Source organism: Falco punctatus (assembly GCF_963210335.1).
Source record: "Falco punctatus genome assembly, chromosome: 3".
In the NCBI taxonomy this organism is placed as follows: Eukaryota; Metazoa; Chordata; class Aves; order Falconiformes; family Falconidae; genus Falco; species Falco punctatus.
In genome coordinates, this window is record NC_137582.1 from 69,488,402 (window position 1) to 69,512,104 (window position 23,703).

General features: G+C 44.7%; 1 protein-coding gene across 6 annotated transcripts in view; it reads right to left on the reverse strand.

Moving 5' to 3' along the window:
* The window catches only part of ZNF516 (zinc finger protein 516), a 169,405-nt gene extending 147,470 nt beyond the window's left edge, over positions 1-21,935 (reverse strand). For 3 of the 6 annotated variants that reach the window (XM_080378492.1, XM_080378490.1, XM_080378491.1), the window contains exon 1: positions 13,998-15,085. The gene's annotated coding sequence lies outside the window, so the exon portion shown is untranslated. Of the gene's footprint in view, positions 1-13,997 lie in introns of all 6 variants that reach the window. The other 3 variants (XM_080378488.1, XM_080378489.1, XM_080378493.1) reach the window with 3 other exon arrangements.
* Between the last annotated feature and the right edge of the window lie 1,768 nt (positions 21,936-23,703).

Here is a 23,703-nt window from a genome sequence, read left to right on the forward strand (position 1 = left end):
AACAAGTTTGAAGGATAGCAGGAAGCACTTCCACAGCATCAACACACAGGCAGCCTTCGGTACTAGGAAGACTGTCACCAAATTTTTGCCTTGTGTTGTGGATACACATTCAAACACCAGCTGAGGATCAAACGCTGAAGTTGGCTTCCCCCCTAATCTAGTAAAATGCACAGTAAATTAAATTCTAATAACTTATTATTGTGAAGAGGGCTATGATAATTAACAGACATTTATTAGCGTTTAATTTGACAGCAGATATGCTTTGAAGAATTTTAATGACCCATTAATGGATTCACACAACCACATGTACACAGAGAAGATACAATCAAGTCCTGGGACTGTTTCCTACTATGTTTTGTACACATCCCAGAACAACAGCAACAGATCATCACTACTGGGTGCCACTGTATGACAACAGCTATAATTATACTGTCCTGATAAATCATAATCTTCTGTAAACCTAAACCGCTGACTTTGTGTCAGATAAAAACAGATGCCTGCCGTGTTCCCACATACCCTTACCTGACCATCATGTTGCGGTTTGATTTAGAGGATGGCTGTTAGCAAAAGGAACTGATGAAAACTACAGAAGCTTGGAAAAAGGAACTGCTGCATGTCCTAATTTTATCTCCTTCATAATGCTTAAAACATGAAGTTATTACTTCTTTTTAAGAGACCAGAAAAATTATACCCAGCACATTCTTTGCGAAAGTAATCAGTGAAGGCCGTAGCAGTAAAAGTCACATCTTGAAAATGTGCTTTCAGGACAGATTCATGATTATCCACAGAAAAGACAGGGGATGAACAACAGACTTCCCAAGTGCTTTTTTTTTTTTTTTTTTTTTTTTTTAATGGCTGGTTTTGCTGACGCACCTTTCAGAAACCTAGCTGGCCCTAACAAATTCTATTCATTCACAGCAATTTCTTTGTTTCCTTCTTTAAGGAAGGTTGCTGCCAGTGCTAAAAAATAATCAGCCTTAGGTGGCTGTCCGCATCCTGCCTGCCATCCTCCCAGCCCTCCTATGCAAACAGCCCAGTTTCTCAGCGTAGCCACACGCTTCTCATGGGCCCTTTGCAATGTTCACATCGCTCCCATTTTCATCCTGAACACAAACCTGCTTCACTTCATATCTCTCCTTCAAAAACTCTCACGCTCAACGTGCCACATCCACCCACCCAACCCAGGTCTCCACCACCTTCAGGTTTTTAATGTTGACACCACCTCAAGTTCAGAAGCGTGCAACAACCAGGCAACGGGGACTGCAGAGCAAAGTAGATCAGGGGGACAAGAGGCGCAAGAAGGGGCTACCATAAACAGTGATTTGTACAGTGAGAACCAAGTCTTAAGTCCCTTAAAGTAACTACACAAAAGAAAAAAATCAGTTACTTCACACACATGCGAACACATGTGCTTGGCCAACCTCCTCTTCTTCTGCTTAACATCTCGTCTCCATAACCACCACCACCATTATCTGCACTGTAATTTTTCCCAGTACCCATGGTGATGGAGCAGGACTGCACATGCTAGGCACCAGGTATCTCCAAATCTTGCTCCTACACAGCTCTGAACACTCCTGTCTCCCCCTTGTGCTGCTGCAGGATGGCAGAGACCACCCAGCAGGCCACTGACATGGGAAATAAATGAGATCCCAGTTAGACCACGTTACCCATCCCAGACAATGGCATCCAGCAACACTGTAGAGGGACACAAGGACTGGGGGAGCTCCAGCTGCCACATCAATCTCACCACTCACGAAGAAAAAATAGTACTAAGGGGCAACAACCCTTCTACTAGTTACACAGATAACCACAGATTCCTGAGGAAACAAAAGACACTCACCTACCGAAACCCAGTGTCCCTAGGTACAGGGGAAACCAGTTCTCCACCTTCAACAGTCTTCATGGACCTCCACAGCTCCTCCAAACACCCATTTTCTCCTCCCTTATTTCTGCACGGTCTTGTTACATTCTCCCTTCCTTTAAGGCTGTGTTCAGCTCCTCATACCCTGTGTCTTCCTCTTTTGCGGCCTGTACCATCTCCCTCACTGCCTCTGCCCATGTAAACGCTGATGCCACCTGTGAAACGTGAGAGATCTTTACAAGTCAATGAGCTCGTCTTTGCACAGCTCCACTATCCCAAACACAAGGTGTAAGCTAGTGGGCAGAATTACACAGAGTAACTCTGGGTACCTGGTCTTCAATGAACTATGGCAGAGCTGCTGTAAGACTCCATGAGGAAACTCATGAGTTAGGCTAGTCAAAATCTACTAGACCCTTAACATCACAGAAGTAAAGAAGGGATAGCTGTGTGAAGAGCATTTTTATTGCTCCTCTGCAAAATCATTTTTCATCTATCTTTTCCACATTCATATACCCCTACACAGACATTTTTTCAGGAAATTACTGAAAAAATTCACAAACTGAAAACTTCATTTTCTGTATTACAGTGAGAAACTGAGATTTCAGGCCTTCAAATACTGTTCTGTTCTCCAAAGTGTAAAATACACTGAACAAAGCAGAATAAACTGGGTTTGTAAGAACAGAAAAAATCTTTTTTACATCTAGCATCATCTGAGTTGTCACACTCACACTTTTCATCACCTTGTCCTTTTTCTTAAACGTTGAAGAGAGTTTAGTTTAAGAAAGAATGTGTCCTCTCCCATGGGGACAACAGAGGACAGAAACTCTCCCGAGTGATGTTGGTTTTTTTTTTTTTCCCCTGTGCAGAGGTAGTACCAACTGAGAGGGCAGCGTTCCCGAACCTACTGAGCCAGCAGGACCGTTGAAGGGGTCCCTACACTCTGCAGAGTAACCTGCACTGGTCTGCACAATAACCTGTAAGAGAGAGGACTCAAACCAAAACCTCAGACAAGTTTCTTGATCCTGCCACTGCCCTGGGCTGCTCATCCCTCACCGTGTCCATTACACTCTCTCCCCCATCTCCCATGCTCTGGGAGCACAAAACTCACATACAAAAGAGCCATGTTAAAAGGACAGCCTTCCCCTTCAGTCTAGTGATACACGCCTTGATGCCTGGGCACCAGCGTTGGAGCCCGCAGGAGGCTTGGACAAGATTTTTGAAAGGGGGGAAGAGGACCTGGGCTTTAGAAGGGTAAGGAATTAGCCTGATTACTTACATCTCAAGGACCCCATTTCCTTCCCTTTCCTCTGCCTACCATACCACTGGGGACCACCTGGTCCCCAGTGGGTTCCTCTTTAGCTAGTACCATCCATTCCTCTCTCAAACCAGGTTGGCATTTCTCTTCTTAAACTTCTTGTTCTCCCCATTCTCTTCTGTCAGAGCCAAGGAAGCAAAAACAGTTACGAGTCTCTCCATCAATCTTCTTCAGTGCTCTAAATCTAGCTAAAAAGTTGCAGAAATCTTCACCTGCCACTTCATTGCATTTCACTTGGCAAGTACTGAAAAGCCAATAAATATCACTAGATTATCTTAAGCTGTACACCAGGACAAGGTAGGAAAGAGTGTGAAAATCACAGTGTCTCCTGAGCTAGACAGCAGAAGGTAAGAGTAATATCTGAAGGACTCCATCTCCATCATGGCTCTCATCTAGAGGGGAACACCCTGCTTCGCAATGCTATGCCTAGCTTAGGTACAAACGTGTGACCTGCAACATACAGGTGGCAGTTGAAAGATTCCACTATGCAGGGGTACACACAGAGACAATTTCTTTGCAGGTTAGAACAGGACACACAGAAGTCATCAGCCTGTTGCTCAGGTTGCACATCATACACATTATTGTGACTTAAAAATGCTGTAGCTTTTGCACTGAAATAGGAGATGAAACAGCAGACAGTTCAGTAACAAGCATTTAAAGTTTTGTGCTTAGTGGCCTGCATGAATTTCACAGATTACCTTGGTGCTTTCACTGTTTTTCAGACTTCTAACAAGCCAAGCCACCCCTTTACAATACCCAAGCTACTTAGACATCCACCTCAAGAGCATCAAAATCTGAGGAAAAAGGCTGCCCACAGCCTAGAAGATAGTTCTGAGCTCCAGATACACTCCTTTTAAGTGCATGACACTGAAGTGAAATATTAGCAATCCTTGCTTTTTGCACTGCTTACTTTTGTGATACAAATACATGGCAACCTATAATCCCTAATCAACCTAGAAAATAAATGACTGATAAACCAATCTGCTTGTAACCCCATTAACAGATTCTGGCTCCAGTATCAACAGGGTAATTTGCTGAGACTATTTTTAATCCTGACTGCTAAACCATTAATCCCACGATTTCCACATAGTATTCCCACCCACCCCACCCCCCAATTTACCCAAGGTTACCAATAATTTTGCAGCAAAATGAGAAGCAGATAAATAACTAACATTTGCAAATACACACCGCCTGGCACTGAAGAACTGAGGGACTCCGATTACTGTGTTGATCCCGTTAAAGCCATTACTTTCTAATTGGAAGGAGTCATTCAGAAGCAAAGCTGTGTGTCTGGCATGTCACTTGACACCTGGTATGTACCATTCACAATAAGATGAACTCTCCAATAGGCCTGCCACAATGAGAAGTAGGTTATTTCATCATACCACTAACAGTCATGGCTCGCTCTACTAAAATCTGTTCAAATTTAATGGGACCGGGGTTATCAACATGAATTGTCACGTTTTCTCAAACTTGATTCTCCAAGTATCATTATTAATGTCAATATAAATTATGCATTGAAGATCACAGCATTAATTACAGAAGTAAAATTTATCTGGGGGGAAAGAAAAGAAAAAAAAGAGAGCAAATCTAATTAAAGTATTTATAGATTTTGTACAGCTTTTCTCAGTAGCGATGAAAACCCTTCTCTAAAAATGGTCTTCAAATAAGCATTCACAGAGTCATAAAAACAGTATCAAGAAAGTATTGTGTTAATCAGCTAAAGGTACAGTTACACACAGGCTGTTACAAAGGGGCTGATGTGATACTACGTGAGACTGGTAGTTTATTCAAGGATGTATCAGCGTGCCATCATAACAATCTGGAACACAGACCCTTGGTTTCATGTAAGCAGCTACACACAGGAGGAAAAGCTGTATTTAGTTTTGGAAGGGTGGTGTTTAATGCTCCTTTCAACTTCTACAAATTACAACATCAGCCATTCCTAATTGGTATACATTAGTATTCAAACACCACGTTGAAATTAGAAGCTTAGCAGTTTTCTGGTACGCTTATAGATACTTCACACAGACATGTGAATAACCTTGTTGAAATATTTCTGTATTCCAAGGTTAAAAGAAATGACTTTAAGAGACAGATGGTGAGCAACTGGTACCTCCCCGAGGAGTGCCACCGACTTTCGGAAGTTCTCATGCGACACACTGTATGGGGCTAACTCCTATTTACCACACGCCTTGGGAGTTCCGAGTAGAGCCCCACCTCCCAAAACCCTAAAGATACACATGGCTAGGATGGCAAGGGGAAAGAGAGCCTAAAAATACAACTCCCAGGGGCTCCAAATCCGAAGAGAAAATAAGAGATCTTATTTCCCTAATTGCATAGTTTAAGTCAATACCTTAAGCTGCCTGATTCATGGTTTTATCATACTTATGGCTGCCAATACTGGTACCAGCTCATGAATACAGGTGCCTCTCAGTCTACCGCAAGGGAAGCCAGAATGCATCCATTAAAATAGACAACTAAGAAACCTCTGTGCAAAGACTGGAGCAAGAGCAAGGGAGAAAGTCTTCCCAAGCACATCCTCAACCATCAAAGGAGCAGCTCTAGTTTCAGCCAGCAGAGACCGTAACACCTCGCCCTGCAATCTTATACAACGCACCATGTCACCAGCTATTGTTCGTAACTCTTCCCTCGAATTATTTCAGCATTCAGAGACCAATTATTTCTTAAGGAAATTATTTCAGAAGGAAAAAAAAAAAAATTTTGCTTACTCATGAACCCAATATCATTAGAACAATGAGGCAAAACAGCTAAAGACACAGTTACATTGCACAACCTTAAATGCATCATTCATTGTACATTTCAGAAAAAGAACATTCTGAATCACTGAAATAAATCAGAGCATAAATGTGACTTGTTGTCATTTCATATAATATGGGTTAAATGCTGCCATATGGTGAGTACACACACGTTACCCTTTTAAAAACAAAGAACACGGCTAATTTCTTTCCCAAATCTATTTTTACATAAACAAATGTGATTATTTTAAAACAAGGTTACAATTGTGACCAGAAAACCTCAATTTCCACCAGCCTCTCTTTCTTTACTGAAAACTAATGCCACTTCACTGCTCACTATCTTTTTTAAAAAGACAAGGAAAAATTACTATTAAGTCCCTGTAATAAGCCAATACAAACATTTCTAGGCAGTGTAAAAATAGTGACAAGCCAACTCACCATTCTTGATTTTACCTGCCAGAAAGGCAAAGCATGCGCGTGTGTATACATTAAAACTCACTGATACATGACCCGATTTTCAGCAAACACTCCCAACAGGACCTGCCCGATAGACAGAGCTCTCATTTTCTCTGCAACCCCCAGTCATATACTGAAATACACAGTTTCAGTACACTAACAAAAAAAACCAAAACCAATAAAAAAATAAAAGGACCAAAGCAAATATGTACGAAATACATGCAGGGTAGCTGGAGCAGATGCTGTTGGTTTGAAAATTGTCTGTCTAGCCTCTGTGCTGAGTATTTGTTTTTATCATTATACTATAAAGGAAACATGTCAGGAATCTAAAAATAGCTACAAATTGTAATTACATATGCTTTGTAGTTTCTGTTTTACTTTGAAAAGAAGATTAAAAGCTAGATGGTTCCAGAAACTGACCTTAAAGATTTCGGGAGCCACGAAATTATTCTACTTTGCAATTTGGAGTACACTGCTGGAAAACATTTCCTTTGGGAGTAAACATGACAGCAATACAGAGGAGCAAGCTCCTGACACCATACAGCAAGATGGCAAGAAAGAAAAGGGAGAAGAGTAAACAAAGAAAAAACTAATTTCTTTAGAGATTCTAAGAGTGTCCTGATTACGGATGTAATACTATAAGCTTTAATTAGGAGCTAAGTGCTGTGTGCTAAATTCATCCCCACACACAGCCTTGTAAGTACAGTGCCACGCTGCTAAAGTTACCTTGGGTTTACCACGACTGTACAACAGCAACGCCAGGCCTATGGCTTCTGCAACAGCCATAAGGAAAGCTGGATTTTGGTGAACAAGCGTTAAGCTACGTAATATCCTGCCGATACAAATTAAATTATTTTCCATAAGCAATCACTTTAATGAAAGGTTAGCAAAAATGGATTTTAAGTAGTCATCAGAACATAAGTAGTTCTGAATCCACAGTAGAAAGCCTCTCTTCCTCCACAACATTTGACTTTAAACAGTTTAGACCAGTGCCTTCATTAACAACACACCACGTCAACAGCCACCGTCCCAGTGTCCCTGCAACAGGCACTATTTGCAATGTTAGCTCACAACTTGGGAGCGGTAAACAAACGAATTATCTTACAGCAGCCGTGTGCTACTGCTATAAAATACCTGCTAGAACTTATTAAGCAATAAATAGTTTGGCAGCAACTTAAGAGATGCAAGCATTGTCAATCCACACACTAATTTAAGCTCAGAACATATGCTTAATGCCCCGAGTCCGTTTGCATAAGTACTGTTGCTGTAATGCAGTTTCAGGAACGCAAGGAGAAACTGCTAACATGAAGTGTGTAACAACGTTGACGGGCCTCTACAGATAACCAAGATGTAAACAACATCAAAAAAATGAATAATCAAGATTGAGTAATCATCGCATCAGGAAAAAAAAAAAAAAAAAAAAAAAAAACAAAAACATAAAACCAGAGCTCATTGGCTTCAAATAGCAAAGCAGGTTCAGCAGATCAAGAGACCAAGCATTTGCTGACTAACAGTTAGGTAATGAAAGTAAACATCTGCAATGAAGTCATCATCCTAATGAAAGCCATGGCAATGTTAACTACCTGGACCATAATCCACAAGCATGTCTTGATGCGGGCTCACTATCGTAATATTTACTAGGACTGCTCCTGCTGGAAAAGGAAAGGAAGTCTCACTTTTAACACAGACGTGTCAATCAAGAAATACTGCTGTTAAGTCCTTCTAACTCCCAAGTATCGTACTGATGATGCCCAGAGTTATTATGCAATTACACTGGGTAACTGAAAAATAGAATTTTACCTTCAGTGACTGAGTCAGAACAGTTTTATCCTAGCACTGAAGTGCATAAACATCTGCAGCACATAAGATGCCTGCTTTGAAAAAGCAATGTTGCTCCACGGTTCAAACATTTATTTTGCAGATATCTAATCAAATAAACGTGACTTTTTTTCTGGGGGTTTGGTGTTTGGTTTTTTTGGCCATGCAGTGATTAATTATCTGGATAATTCTATGGCTGCAGAAAAAAGCAAAAAAAAAACCCACCACTGTAATAAGTTTTAGCTGATTAACTGCCGATATTGTTAAAGATTTCAGACTCGCCTACAAAAGTTTAATTCCACCCAGAGACAACCTCATGTACCTCCCAGCAGTCAATGGGAGTGGCAGGCGTGCTTATTAGGGGACAGCACTGAGCTCACAAGCAACAAGGCAATTTATAGGATGTTTGTGCATGCTCTTGCCCAACTGAGGAACATCACACAGCTATGAAAAACAGTAATAGTCCATTTCCCCTTTCTGCACAGAAAGCTAATACATACCTTTTAAACCTGAATGGGTATCTGCAAATTCATACTTGTGTCTCAAAAACAGGCACATTTTACTTGTAAAATCTGCAAGCTCAGACAAGTTGCTTCCTGCAAAACACAATCACTGTATTTCAGCTTTCTATTTTGATGTCTTTAAGAAACAACATAGTCAAACCCAGCTTTCCAGTTGGAGTACACGCATACAGCCTTCATCACTGGTCTCACAAAAGCCTATGCACTGGCTCATTTTGCATAGTCTATGGAATTCTAGAGAAGTCCTGGAAGTACTTGGCATGAATGTAAGCCTTCACAGAAGTGAGGCCTTTCAAAGTTAACAGGTTTTGGATCACACTGAATACAGATGCCCTCCATTAGATAAAACCTCAGTATAAAATTCAGCAGTTAAGATCACAAATAACTGTAGATAACTCTGTTGGTAGCCACCTGTATGTAAAGACCTTAAAAAAAATACCCAAATAAACAGACTACCTAAAGTTTGCAAGAGTTGGTGACTACATCATTCATCGGTTGACACACTCCCAGCCTGTCCCCTCCCCTACCAGCTACACAAGCACCCACAGCAAGGTGCATTTTACCCTTTTGTCAGTCAACTGAAGCAAACGTCCCTGCTTCCAAAGCAGATCTATAGTGTTAAGACATACACATCTTCCTCTGATAAAATGAAGGATGGCTGTACTTATGGGCAGTTCAACAGGCAGAGATTCAGAGCGATGGCATAATCATTTTCAACCCCTTCATTGAGTACTTCTGTACCGAGAATTGCTATTATTAAATCTTGGTGACAGCACGGTACTATCACCAACTATAAAAACATACCATGAACCTAATTTTTAAAGCAATGACATTAGTCACTGTCACAGGAAAAACTTTAATCTACAGAAATCGAGTGTCACTGCTGTTGCTCCATTCCAGCCAGCCATACCGTCACTGAGGTCACTTGCAAATAACAATAGGTACTTTCACCTTAGTGCTGTAAACGGTTTTATTTTCTATGGTGCAGAGAGTAGTTGTGGTGGACTGCACGCAGCTCCTGACGCATATTGTTTTAGTCGCCTAGAGCAATTTTGAAGGTCGCGCTGAGCTCAGATAGGAGCAGCGCTAACAAATACCATTCCTCTCTTTAAACATGTTTTGGATCATTCCTTAAGACAATGTTATTCTCACTGGTGTTAATTTTTTCTCTTTTCTTCTTTTGCAAGCATTCTCTCTGTGTATTAAACTAACAGTGTAGAAGGGGGTTATAATGCCCTATTGTCCACACAGACCACACCGTTACTTATCACTAACTACACGTCACCTCAACACCACTCAGTCTTACAGGAACTGAAGGCCTGAAAACAAATCCCAGGCAAGAATTTTTAGAGATATCTAAAAAATATTTTATGCCAGGAGCTAGTAAAGGTGCACACCGCACCAGTAACACAAAGCTCCACACAAATCACTTTATTGTACAGAGCTCATTCAAAATGGCTATAGCAGCTACTCTACTGTGAAACTAAAGACATCTCCTGGAGTAACTGCACTGCAATAACCACCACACCACAGGTGCTCCGACACAACTTCAGCTTCCAGTTTTACTGGGGGAAAGCTCCGAAAACCATGGTGGGTGCACAGAGCAGCACAGGACCAGGCCAGCCAGCCATGGGTTTGCTGTGACAGAGGTGAAGGACATGCCAGCAGGAAACCAAGCAGCAGCACTCACCGAGAGACAACTTGTCCCGGCCAGCTGCCGCAGACAAAACTACAGCAGCAAACCTCCCCAAAATACTCCCTGCCTCAGTAAAACTTTTGCTCCCATCACCACCACCACTCCTCCCAGGTGCCACTCTCCCCCCAGAAGACCCAACACCTCTTGCAATACAGTTATTTTTGGCCTGCTAGCAGCAGCCAGCCTGGGGGACAAAAGCGGGGCGGGGGGGGGGACGACACCAGAGGAGCTGGCGTGCAGCTGCATCCAGCGCCCACTACCACCCACACCCATGCGTGGGACACAGGCCCAGCACCACACACTTGATGTGGCACATTGATGAATACAGGTATGCACCTGCCTCAACAAAGCACCCCCTGCTCCTGTACGAGTGGATACACACCTGCAGCCAGGGAAGCCCCATCCCGGCGTGCACATGTGTACCTGGCCCCCGCCATACCCAGCAGGACCTGCAGGCACACACATCTGGCTCACCTGCAGCGATGCAACATACCCCATCCCTGGCCTTGCACACGTGCACACACACCTGTCCCGCTTGCACCACCACCATCACCCCTCCCAGCCCCACATGCACCTGCCCTACGTGCAACAGCGTGCCCCCCAGCATGTCCACACACACCCTTGGGCCCCATCCACACGCGCACACACACACCCCCGCAGGGCTGAGGGGCAGATAAAGGAGAAGCAGCTGCAGGTCACTGCCCCTCCCTCAGGGTCAGCATCCTCCCGCTTGGTCCCCTCCCGCACAGGGCCTTACCACGCTGTGGGAAAACAACGGTCACACATCAAGGCACGCAGACCCCGCCACCTACACGCCACGGATGGGAAGGGGGGCACAAAGGAAATCCGACAAGATCCTGAGAAACATACACACACCCCCAAACCAATCCACCTTATGCCGTTCAACTTCTGTTTAAAATTATGCTTTCCTCTTTTCTTTTTTGGGGGGAGGGGGGGTGCGGGGGGGAGCCAACGAAATACACGGTTGCCAAGTCGAGTTAATGAAAAACCCTTTGGCTGTTAACTCATTTAGTGCAGCAAGCATGAAATAAAGTCCGTGGCACGGGGCCAAAGCGCAGCAGCCCTTTGCGGGGCAGGCTGCTGGGACCTCTCCCCAGCCGCCAAGGAACCAGGCCAGAGCACAGCCGCCAGGCCATAGTTTTGAAGAGCTGCGACCTGCCCGCAGAATCAGCAAACCAACTTCAAAAAAAAAAAAAAAAAAAAGAAAATCCCGAGAAAATTTTTCGTGAGAGCACTTTTGCATCCACTTCCAAGAAAAGCCCAACTCACCCAACCCCACCACCCGGGGGGAAGCGGCGGGGGGATGCGAACAGCGAGGCTGGGGCGGAGGGTGCGCCCCCCGGGCAGAGGCTACGGGCAGCGGCGCGGCAGCTCCTCGTCCCACCCCGCCGCGCCCCGACACCCCGGAGCGGGGCCGGGCCGGGCCGGGCGGCGGCGGGGGGCGGGGCCGGGGCCGCCCCTGCGGGGCGGGGCGCGCACCAGCAGCGGGCGGGGGCTCCGCGCCGAGCCGGCCCCGGCCCCCCCGGCCGCGGCACCCCGCGCCCCTCCCTGCCGCGGAAACTTCTCCACTCGCCGGGGAAGAGTTGGGCTCCGCGGCCGGGCGGGCGCTGCCGGTGGCCTGGGGCGAGCGGGGGGCGGCGAGGAACGCCCGGCGGGGGGGGGGCGCGGGGGAAGTTGCGCCTCTCCCCAGAAAGGGACTTTGACCTCGCACCGCTCGCCCGCGGACCCCGAATTACGTATTTTTGTCACAGGTCGGATCCCAGCGCGCGTCGGCACAGTGTCTCATTTATGAACTCACCAGCCTAATTTCATTATTTAATCATGCGCCCAGCAATCGTGTTTCCTTAAGAAAGGACTGACCTATTTTTGGCTGGAGATAAACGATCATGTTAACAGATGTTAATCTTGTAATCTGTTTTTCCTGTAAGCACTTCGCATACCCGCGTTTCAGACATTAAAAAAAATAATATTTTTTAAAAATTTTCCCAAACGACTTGACGTCACGATCCAGGTCTTAAAAAAAAAAAACTCGCAATGGTTTCAAAGACATTAAATCTTTTTCACTTTATAAATGCTGATTTGTTCTGCCTCAACTCCCACAGGCTTTTATTTGCATTTCAAATTCCACAGGTTACACCAGTCGCCTTTTCAGAAAATGTAAACCAACAATAAGGCAGCAAATGGGGGGGGGGGGAGGGGAGGGGAACCCTGCATCTGGATTAAATAAATACCAGAATTAATGTTTAGAAAGCAGTCCGAGCGAAATTATATTTGCACGTCCAGTGCCCGAGCGCCACCGTATCTATAGGGGTAATGTAAAGGATAAGCTGTGGGCACACACAATGCGCGTTCCCCAGAAGATCCCTGTCTGATGCTGGCAGCTTATTAACGCTCCTAATAAATGGTGCTGACTCCAAACCGACACTTTTCGGCTTAAAACACAGGGTTTGTCTCCAGCAGTTAATTGCAGAGGTTAGCTGGTTTGAGGGGAAAAACAACGGCCGGCTGTCATGCCCCGCACGCCTCCCCACACGTACTGCCTATTTTAACACCCCACCTTGTTCCCTTATAGCAAAGTTTACCCATCCAAACTTTCCTCAACTTGCCCAAGTACTTAATTCGCATTAGGATCGCGACTAGGCGCTATGCTAATTATCACCGAAGATAGTAGCGGGGGGAGGGAGGGAGGGACGAGGAGGAGGAAAGCTTTTATAGCACAAAATGTCTGGAACTGCATTATTTCTATTCTTCTTTTCTCCCCCTCCCTCCTTCCACTTCCCTCCCCTCGATACCCCCCCCCCTTTTTTTTTTACATATACATTAAACTCCCTGCCTCTCTCCCCACCCCACCCGCATCAAACGGGCTATTTTCCTCTTCTGGAAATAATCGCTCCGGAGACATTGTCCTTCGAGCCCTTCTCGCTGTCTATATGGGCATAATTGTTTTCTCTGCCCGCCCACCCCCAACTTCCTTTGATAAACTGTGTACTTCTGTAACGGGGATCACGCAGCGATCGGCGAGCAGCGGAGCGGCGAGCAACTCAAAAACAAGGGGGGGGGGGGGACACGGACGGACACCGCGCATTTCACGCTGACGCCGAAGCAACGCTATCGGGGGGGGGGGGGGAGTAGAGAGCAAAAAACCCACTTAATAATTTAAGTGGCTACTCGGGGCTCAAAGACCCAGCACCCACCTTCATTAGCCGAAGCATTTTACTTTAAAGTGAGGCAATTTGTTCTTTGTTTCCTAATGGATTAATATCGCAGTCCGCCCCCCCCCGCCCCTGACGGAGCGTACAAAGCCAAAAGGCCCCCCGCGCCCGCCGGCCCCCCCGGCACCACCACTGCAGTAAAGCCGACCTCGACCTCCTCCTCCTCCTCGCGAAACAGCGCAAAGTTACCATTTTGGGGCCGCTCCGATGACCGGGGGGGGCCAGTCCCCATTCCCGAAGGCGGGGGGGGGGGGGGGGCGCGAAGTTTTTTTTCCCCCAGGGGCGCAGCCCGAGGACCCCCGCCCGCCGGGCCAGCCCCCCGCCCCGCCGCCCCTCACCTCCTCCGCTGCCGGCGGCCGCGCTCGGGGAAGGGTGCGCCGAGCCACCCGCCGCCCTGAAGGTGAAACCATGCGCCGCATGCGAGCGGAGCGCTGCACATGATCCGCCGAGCGGCTCCACTGGCGCGGGCGGGGGCGGCCCGCCGGCCCCCGCCGCGCCCCACGCCCGCGCGCCGCCCCCGCCCGCCGCGCCCGCGCGCCGCGCCCGCCGCGCCCCGCCCGCCCCGCCGCCGCCGCGCGTCCCCCGGCGGCCGCAGCCCGCGGTCTGCCCGGTGCGGGGCCGCACGGCGGCCGCTATTGTCTGCGCGGCGCAAAGTTGGGGCGCGGGGCGCCGGGGCCCCGCCGGGCGCTGCGGGAGCGGGGGGAGGCCGGGCGCCGCGTTGTGCGGGCGCGGAGTCGCGTTCCTGCCCACCGCCGGCCCGGTTCCCACGTACCTCCGCCGCGAAAGGTGCGGGCTGGAGTTGCCCCAGATGCATTTCTATTAGAAACTTTTTTTTGTTTTGTTTTTTTTGGGGGGTGACAAATTCCGCTGGTAAAGTATTTATGGATCTATTGAAATGCACAGAAACAACAACATTAAAGTCCTCAATCAAGATCAAAGAGGAATACTGTTCAACAGCCACGCCGGGGAAGTTGAAAGACCTCCGAACAAATCAATGTGCCATATGGCTTTTAAAATAAAAAAAATAATAAATAAAAAAAAAAAAAAACAACAAAAAAAGCAGCATCGCTCCTGCGTCTGAAAAGTTCAGTCCTTGCTTTCCTGCGTGTTTGCGAAGCTCAGTTTAATCACGCCAAATATGTGTGCCACGGGCGAGGGGAGTATGTTTAGTCTCGGCTGGAAAGCCGAATTTAATCTGCCGAAGCTCGGTACTAGACATCAAGGGTGTGGAGGCGGGTTTTTTTTTTTTTTTTTCTCTTTCTTTCTTTGTCTCGTAATGTGCGATGACGTAGAATTGACAAGGAGGACTTTTGACGAAGGGTCGGTGTTATCTCAACGCCTCGGAGCGCCCTGGGGCCGCCGCCGCCGCGGGCCGGTGGAGCCGCCCCCACCCCCGGGCACCCCGGCTCCGAGCCCCCCGGCTCCCAGCCCCCCCGCTGGGGCCGCCCCCCCCCCGCGCTGCCCTCCCGCTCCCCCTTGCACTTGGGACGCAAACTGCTCCCGCACCGCTGGCAACGAGCAGAAAACAAAATTGGGGCGGGGGGGCGGGAGGCTCTAAATCCTGCCCATTCCAGCGCTTATTACCAGAACCCTCGGAATAAAGGAAAGGGGCGGGGGTGGGGGGCTGCGAGCGAGGGGGAAAGTTGGTAATGAAGGATACACGAATCATAAAATGTAAGCTATGTGTGATTAATGATCTGCACTAATTTGAATAGCAGGCGTGTTAAAGGTCATTGACAATTGTTGCTGCTTTCAGCATGAATGCCTGAGTGGGATGTATTTGGGACAATCAAATATAATTCTAATTCACAGGGAAAAAAAAAATTATCGGACGTGCACAGCAGCTGGTCAAAACACGGAGAGGACACGCTTTAAAAAACGCACTTTGCCCGTCCTTCAAAGGCAGCTTCATTACATTGAGGCAGTGTTGTTAAATGCCTCAATAGTAAATAATGTATCTGGAATGTCTGGATTTTGTTTCTTATGCATCAGCATCTTTCCTGCACGCTTTTCCAATCACAGGCCAAATTGTGTTCCCAACGACTCCAGACTTGAAGCATTTTGTGGGAATTCTAAGTTCACTGATGCCAGATTTACCTGCGAGTGGACTGGAGCAGATGTCACCTCTCTGAGCTTGAAGAGTTCACCCCAGGCACACGCCTGCAGCACAAGAGTGTAGATTCTCTAATCACAGTTTATATAGTAGTTTAGCAGTTTTTTACACAAAGAGCAAGAAATCTATTATAAATCAGCATTCCTAGGCAGTATTTAGAACTACAGTATTAAGCTAATAATTTCCATATGGTGAAAATTGACAAGTCAGAGCAATGAAAGGTGCATGTGACTTCCCAACTCCTCTACCTAAAAATGCGATTTTTTAAGACCGACTCCTTTTCTCTCATGGTCTGTGTAGATTCTTTTCCTTAGACAGTAAAACGTGAGCACACACCACACAGGGCTTGCTCTATTGCTTGATAGAGTAATGCTTAAAATGCTTAATATTTTCCATATTTGCTTCCACAGGGCCCAGTCTTGCACTCCTTGTTCCCATTAACCAAATAGGATACTGAGGCTACGGGGGTGGAAGGACTGGAGAACCCATCTCAAGCTTCGTAAGTAAGGGGTACTCCACTTTAATGGAAAGGCAATTAAAAATTCAGAAGATGCAGAGACTTTAAAAACAATCAAGCGGTATATTAATTTCACGGAAAGTCACTAGCAGAGTTCCTCTGTCCATGTAATTTTAAATAGGAGATTTTCTCACATTTCTTCTGCTGAGTCCAGCGCTTCTGTGTTTTGAAAGCAAAACCAGAACAATATAAGAATTTATAAACTTAAAAGATATGCAAAATACATTTGCATAATATCATTGAAGTCCGAAAGATAGCAAAGATATTCTTAATTTTCAAATTGTTAGTAACGTACCATTACCGTGGGTGATTAATCTGTTTGCAGATGCTGTTTACCCATTTCATCTTTGCCAGAAATCTTCCAGGAGATGTCCTCCCATTTCAAATTCTTTAAATTACAGTATTTCGTATGAGAATGTCAGTGATATTAATGGCTCAATACATGTTTTGCTATTTATAGACTCACATGTATAATAATTCTGGCTAATGAAATACTTGGAGCAGGAAAACATTTATTTACTTTTGCTATGGTCTAATAAATTATTTGTTCAGCATTTGGGACCAGGCTTTCTCAAGTTAAAGAAAATGGCATTTTGATGAAAATCTGTGTGGTGACTTGTCTGCATAACTTAGCCTTAGGAATGATTGGTGGAAGTTTAGATAAGAAAAGGTTCCCGAGAAACACCATCGTAGAATAGCAAGAAAAAAAAGCCGTCTCTGTAAAAGCAAAGCTGAAAGGATGTATAAATGCTTCAAGGCAGGCAAACAAGCCGAGTTTGGATTACGTTTTATGTATATGTGAGAGAGAGTGTGTGTGTGTGTGTGTATACATGTCACATCCACAGATATATTCAGTGATACGTAATCTAGGGGAGTCAGTCACTTCAGCTGTCGCTGTATGCTTACTCAGGTTTTGCGCCGATGACTGTTTTTCATTGTTACAAATCTACCTGAAATTTAGAGAATGTACCTAAATAATGCTAATCCAGGACGTTTTGCGGCTCTCAGTTTTTCTGAGGGATCTGTCTCTCCATGTCAAGACACCGACTAGTATTTTCCTTGGGGTCTCCTGTCATAATTGCCTCTCAGCGACCCTTTCTAAACACGGCCCTTAGCTTTATAGTTGGATCTCCAGTCTTGCCAATAAAACAATATGTATCGATCTTTATCTAAACCAGAGGTTTTGCTTTCAAAGCATGCTTGGGTCAGAAATAAAGAGCACACAAAGTCTGATGACAAATAATCCTGTATTAGACTTCGCATTCTAAACCAGACTTTTTCTTGGTGTGTTTGGAAATGCAAAGAGCACGTGCAGAAGTTACGAACTGGAAGGCACTGGCAGCTCTTAATACCCGTGTACATCTGCAGATCACTGCACAGAAATGTTCCCAGTGATGCTGTTCTATAAGAAACTAACATTTCTGACGCCAGTTAAAATGGGCCATTCTAACAGTGGTGTGTTTTCAGAGTTTATGTGAGTGGCACAAATTTCACTCTGTAACAAAATGGTTTCAATCAATAACAAGCATATACTCCTAGATAAAATACACCTACTGCTCATGTGCACCACAAAAATCTTTCTGTCTTCTTTAAAGTGCCTCAGGAGCTCTGCGGTGTCCGGCTGCTTCCAAAGTTTGTACTACGAAAACACACCATGACCCAGAAAAGTTTTGCATGCCACTGTATTCTGGGTCTGTACGGATTGAGGTCAAGCTCTTGCACCCCGTCAATTTAGTCAGGTGTAAATCTAGTGAACGGATTTGAAAATAATTTGCCATTTAGAGAGCTGCACATATTTTGGGATCTGATGAATCTATTAACATGTAACTGCAATAAGCGACTGGGGCATATCTGATGACAAATCGTATGGGGTGTCAGGATGTGGTCATATCCTCTTTGCCTTCTGCTCATACAAGTCGTCCCCTTGTTATTAATGGAATTGCTTTAATAACAAAAGATGATAGGTGTTTGTCTCCATCATCTCGTTTCTGGCATGTAATGAGATTTTCCTTATGGCAGAAATAATTCAGAGACATTTCTTGAAGAATCAACATGTTTAACTCTGCTGTCTTTCATATTTGCCCCTACCGTCAACACAGTTGCTAGCATATACCGTAATTTTGATTTTTGTGCTTTGATCCTCTCAAACCCACATGTTTTTTTACATAAAGTTATTCAACATCACTTTTACAATGACATCAAGGAAGAGAGCAGAAAAAGTTAATATTGCAAAGTAAGTACAGCCTCAGTGTACATGGTTATTTTAGGTTCATGCTAAATGCTCTATATAGTACCAACTTTTCCAGCCCTGGCAGTCAGATTTTCTCACCCATATGTAATTTTATAAACTACATCACGGCTTCACAGCAGGTAGGGAGCCCACAAACCTGTTCTTAATTTCAGCTTAGCTGAAAGAATCTCAGCAGCAGCTGGTTTCAGAATAGCTGATACAGACTTCCACAGATGTGGCCCATAATAGGTTCAGAAATAAAAAAGAAGTAGGCCAAAATGTAGAATTTAAAATTTAAAGGAAGACAAATTCAATAAGGATGCCACTTTTTAAAGATTTTTTTTATATATATAAGAGATTTTGGGGAGGGCATATTTCTGTGGCCTGGGTTTTTTTCATGCTGTCTACCGATCATAATACTGCAGTAGGCTGATTTTCTGGCAGGCTGGACCTGGCTGTTAGCGGGCTGCGCTCTCTCGAAGCAAAGAAACAGGCTATTTCTGAGTTTGTGTCACCTCCCCTCCCCCTCACCCTTCTTATGTTCCTCCAAGCATAACTGATAGTACTGGAGTGCTTGTGCGCTTTTTCTAACTGGACCAGACAAAGAGGTACAACAGCTAAAAATTACCTCCGATGATACAGCGAATGCGCCGCTGGATAAAACTGGGGAAACTGGTTGCTAGCTAAAACAGTGTGTTATTTGGTGATGTTTCACAAATTTGAAATAAAGGAAAACAGGAAAAATAGTTTCACAAATGTTAATTTCTGGATTTTAGCAAGGGGAAGGCTTTAAACAATTTCTGTACCAGCATGGCAAATGCGTTGATGTACTTACTATCTTCTGCTGAGTAAAAAATACCTCAAAAGTAAAAGTGGAACAAAACAGTCACTTGTTCTCACTAACAAAATTTCCCTTGACATTCTGTGCAGTGGTGTAAGTGTTTGAATAATCTTGGTTTATATGGTCTTTCAGCTCAGGCATGCGAGGAAAAAAGAACTTCAAAAAGAGAATATTTTACCTGACATGTACTATTTTAAGGCTTCAGTAATTAGAGAACTGCAAAGGTCAAAATAGCCATCAATATCATGAGCAACAGAGCAGAAGTAACATGTTTAAGAGGAAGTTAGTTGGTTGGCTGTAACATAATATGCCATAAGCACTAGGATGTGGATCTGCAACGACGACCAACAGAAGAAACAGAAAAACTTAAACAGCATCAGCTATTTATTTTGCTGAAAGCACATGAGAACTCGCAAATAAGAAATAGAGATGCTTTCGAGTCTAAATCCCAGATTTTATTATCTCACTGCAGAGATGCTACAACCTGTACTGAGGTCCGGCCACACAGATCCATTCACAGGCTGGAGAAAAAGTTTGCCAGTGCCGTCTAACCTTTCAGCGAGCCAGACAAAAACTTTGGGTTTAGAAGCTCCCAAACTTTTTTTCAAACCACAACTGTGTGGCATTTGCCTGTTTTTTAGCATACTACTGCCCACCTCTTGAAGTCAAATCATGAAATACTAGATCAGGGTGGGTATCTAAGATGTCGCTGTGTATCTGCTTACTTGTAAAACTATGTGTTTCAGCCTGTATTTCTGAACGGCATAAATTAAAAATGAGTAGAAGTACAATAATTACGTCTGAAGATGCAGCAGTTTGCAACACTATAAGTCATAATAAAGATGCACAATTCTGGAGAAAATTATTTTGAGAACAGGAACTCTTCCAAAAACTTCCCACTATTTCTTTCATTGCTGATAGACCATTTTTCTTCCCTGACCATTTTTATGCCAAATTGGCTACTTTTTTAATTTCCCCATAAATCACAAAAAATTCATGGCTCCCTTTTCTACATTTGGATCCACAAATCAACTGAGTGAATTTGTTCTACTGAGAGAAAGAGGAGGAAGCAAATGCCCAGGTTTATTAGCATAAAATTGTTGGCATAAAATTGTCCTAACTTTTAGGAAAAAATTGCAGCAGGCTTCTAGTTTGTTGCTTCCAATGGGTTTGAAAGACAGAAGTGAGTTAAGAGAAGTTGGTCCACTACAGACTTTGTGAGGCATTTGCCTTTTTCCCCTGTTAAACTCCAAAGCTAATAAACCCGGAGCATTCAGTAACAAGTGAGGCACTCATGTCAACAAAGGCCTTACTTAGAGACGGCGAGGTTTTGAGAAACTTCTGTGGCAAGGATTTGAAGATATTTTAGTCATATGCAGCATACTTTGAACATGCACTTTTGCTTCTCTGTTTCCTACAGTATAATCCCCTTTGCTTTTCCCCCTCTGTGTTTTAAAACGAGCACAGAAAAGGCCAAGTGTTAAACTACACTATTTAATTGTCCAGTAAGTACACAAATTCTGTTCAAATCAGAACAAACTTTCAAGCAGACAGAAAGGGGTATTTGGATTTCTGTTTTATCACGGAAACCCAGCCGAACACCAGTGTGGCGGGGAATATAGCCATATCAGACCAACAAAAGGTTCCTAATGTAGCGAAGACCGCCTCCCCCCTCCTCTCTGATGACGCTGGCTGGCATAGCTTTTACTATCGGAATTGTTTGCAGAATAACCAAACTAAAGCAGCTCCCTACGTGGCTGCCTTGTTCAGGAATGAGCAGCACATTTATTCTAAAACACTTATCTCGCTTCCTAAAGAGATGAACAGGCTATTGGGAGATATTTCTTCGTTTTGAATGTTCTTGTGGAGCAATAGCTCATCTCGTTTTTTTCCTTCTATTTACATTTTCATTTGCTTCTCTGACAAAAGCAGAGATGTACGCACTCAATAAAGCAGTTATCACATATGCCAGAAACTCTTAGATTCCTTCTACTGTGCAAAAGATTCCCGAGTATTGTTTTTATTGCAAAGGATCCCATTAATATCAATGGTGCAGGCATCCTGTTTGCTCCTAGGGACTTTATATAAAAAGGGTTACGCTTAATAAAGTCAAATGCAGTAGATCTGCTCTTCACATCACTAGTATGACAATGCTCTCATAATACAAGATGTACCGTTAGTCATTTTTATTTATAGATATATGTATATACTTTTATATATATATATACACTTATATTGCTATGAAGTATGTTGCCATGTAATATGCCACATGTTTTCCCCCAGACATTAGAACATCTCATGCCAAATCCGTCTATCATCTAAGGAGTCCAGGATCCTATTTATTTTGGTGGGACTTGGTGTAATAAAAATAATACATTGCAAAATAAGCGTGGTAACAACACTGCCAAAAACGCTTGCAGAATGATGCTGTCAGTGTTGTCCAAGCCAATGTTTCATCTCTCCAGAGGAGAAAGATGCATACGAGTGTGTACTGGCAACCCCATTTGGTGTGTCTGCCTGGTCACTAAAGCTAAAGTTTCTGTTTGTTTGTTTGTTTGTTTGACAGAATTAAAGAGAGTTGGGTTCACCATTCGGCGACTGACCTAACATGCATCTATAGTTCCATAGTCCAGACAGGAGAGACAGCATAAGGCATAAATGGGAACAAGGGGTCAAGGGGCTCTGAAGAGAGGCCAGGAGCCCTCTAGCAGCACTGTCTTGCTGTGTAACCCCAACCACCGTTACGGTGGTCCCAGTGCCAAGTCCCTGTGAGGTTGGTGACTGGAAACTGGTGTGAAGAGCTCATGTTCCCCCCGCTGCCCTCAGCCGTAAGCACCGGCAATGGGTGGCCGGTGATATCTCAACCACGACCATGACACAAGGAGTTGCTCTGCCACGGAACCCAGAACAAAGCTGGCTGGTTTTGCAGACCCCTGCCCCACTGCCCAGCTCAACATCTGCTCCTAAAGCCTGCTCTGTTCCCACCTCTGCCTCTTGGAGAGGCAACGTGGCAGAGCATTGACAGTACCTCAGCACAATCCTCGTTTCATTGACAAGCGCCTCTGCAAGGAGTATATAACTATATTGCTTAGCTTACTTTCAAGAGTTTTCTGCTCAGAGTCCACACCACGCTGCTGTAGGGCAGGCACAGTAGCCATAATCTGGTTATAAAAAAAGTGCCGGTGAATGGGATATTTGCATGAATGACCTCATTTTTCACTTGCTCACTAGAACATTTTTAAAAGGAAGTATTTGCTTGGTTGGTAGCCAAGTGTTTTCTCCTTGACTACCAAACGTGTTTAGTCCATATTAAGGGTAGAATCCTCTCTAAAGTTCACCGGTGATTTCTAGACCCTGAAAGATTTGCATGCAAGAGACTGACAACAACAACATTCTTATTTAATAATTTTCCACCATATTTTAAAAAAAAATGTGGTTTTCCAGATCCTGCTGACTTCCAACTGCAAAGTGGAAAATGTCCAAAAAAGGCATTACTTCATCTAATGCCATTTATTTAGCACACATACAATCCTACTGTCCTTGTTCTGCTTTATCAAAAGCAAGGGGATGTGTGACTAGTTTGTATAAGCTGAAGTTAAACAAAGTTCTGCTTCTCTGGACGTGCATAAGTGCGTTCAGCAGCTTCTTCAGATGTACAGTTAATGGGAAATTCCGTGAGTTTTACACTTAATCAGAGATATAATGGAAGAATGTAACCATCAAAGCTATTGTGGAGCCCTCCTCTCCCTGACCTTTGGGCCCATGAACCCATGAATGAGTTACATTCATCCACATACTAGCGCATTTTTTTCATCGCTAATGCAAAACGGGTTTAGAACTCCAACTATTAATCTAGGTTGAATTTTGGTCGGTTGCTTGCAAGTGGATACTAAATCTTTACCAAGGGTGTGTAAGACTTATCCTCTTATCACCCTGAGCAGCTTGGGTCCCCGGTGCAGGGGCAGGCCCGGTGGAAGAGCCCGCTGCTGAGCAGATGACTGAGTAGAGAGGAAGGACCATGCCACCCAGCAGAGCTGACATGGCTGATCTTGATCCAAGGTGATTGCTGGCTGGCTGCAGCTGCATCTGCACCTACCCACCTGCGGTACAGCGCGCCACGTTCCCTCTCCCCGGGCACCGCCTGCAGCCTGCTGCAGCATGGGAAGTGGGAATAGCGCATCTCGCAGTGCTCGCTAAGCGCTGTGCCGGGTCTGACCCCTGTTGCAGCTGTATATACTGGGTTTGAGGGGAACCCCCCGTTCGCATAAGCCAGTTTTTCTCTCTGAGCCTCATTTTTTTGTAGCTGCAAAATGGGCCAGTACATTTAGAAAACTGCGCTCACT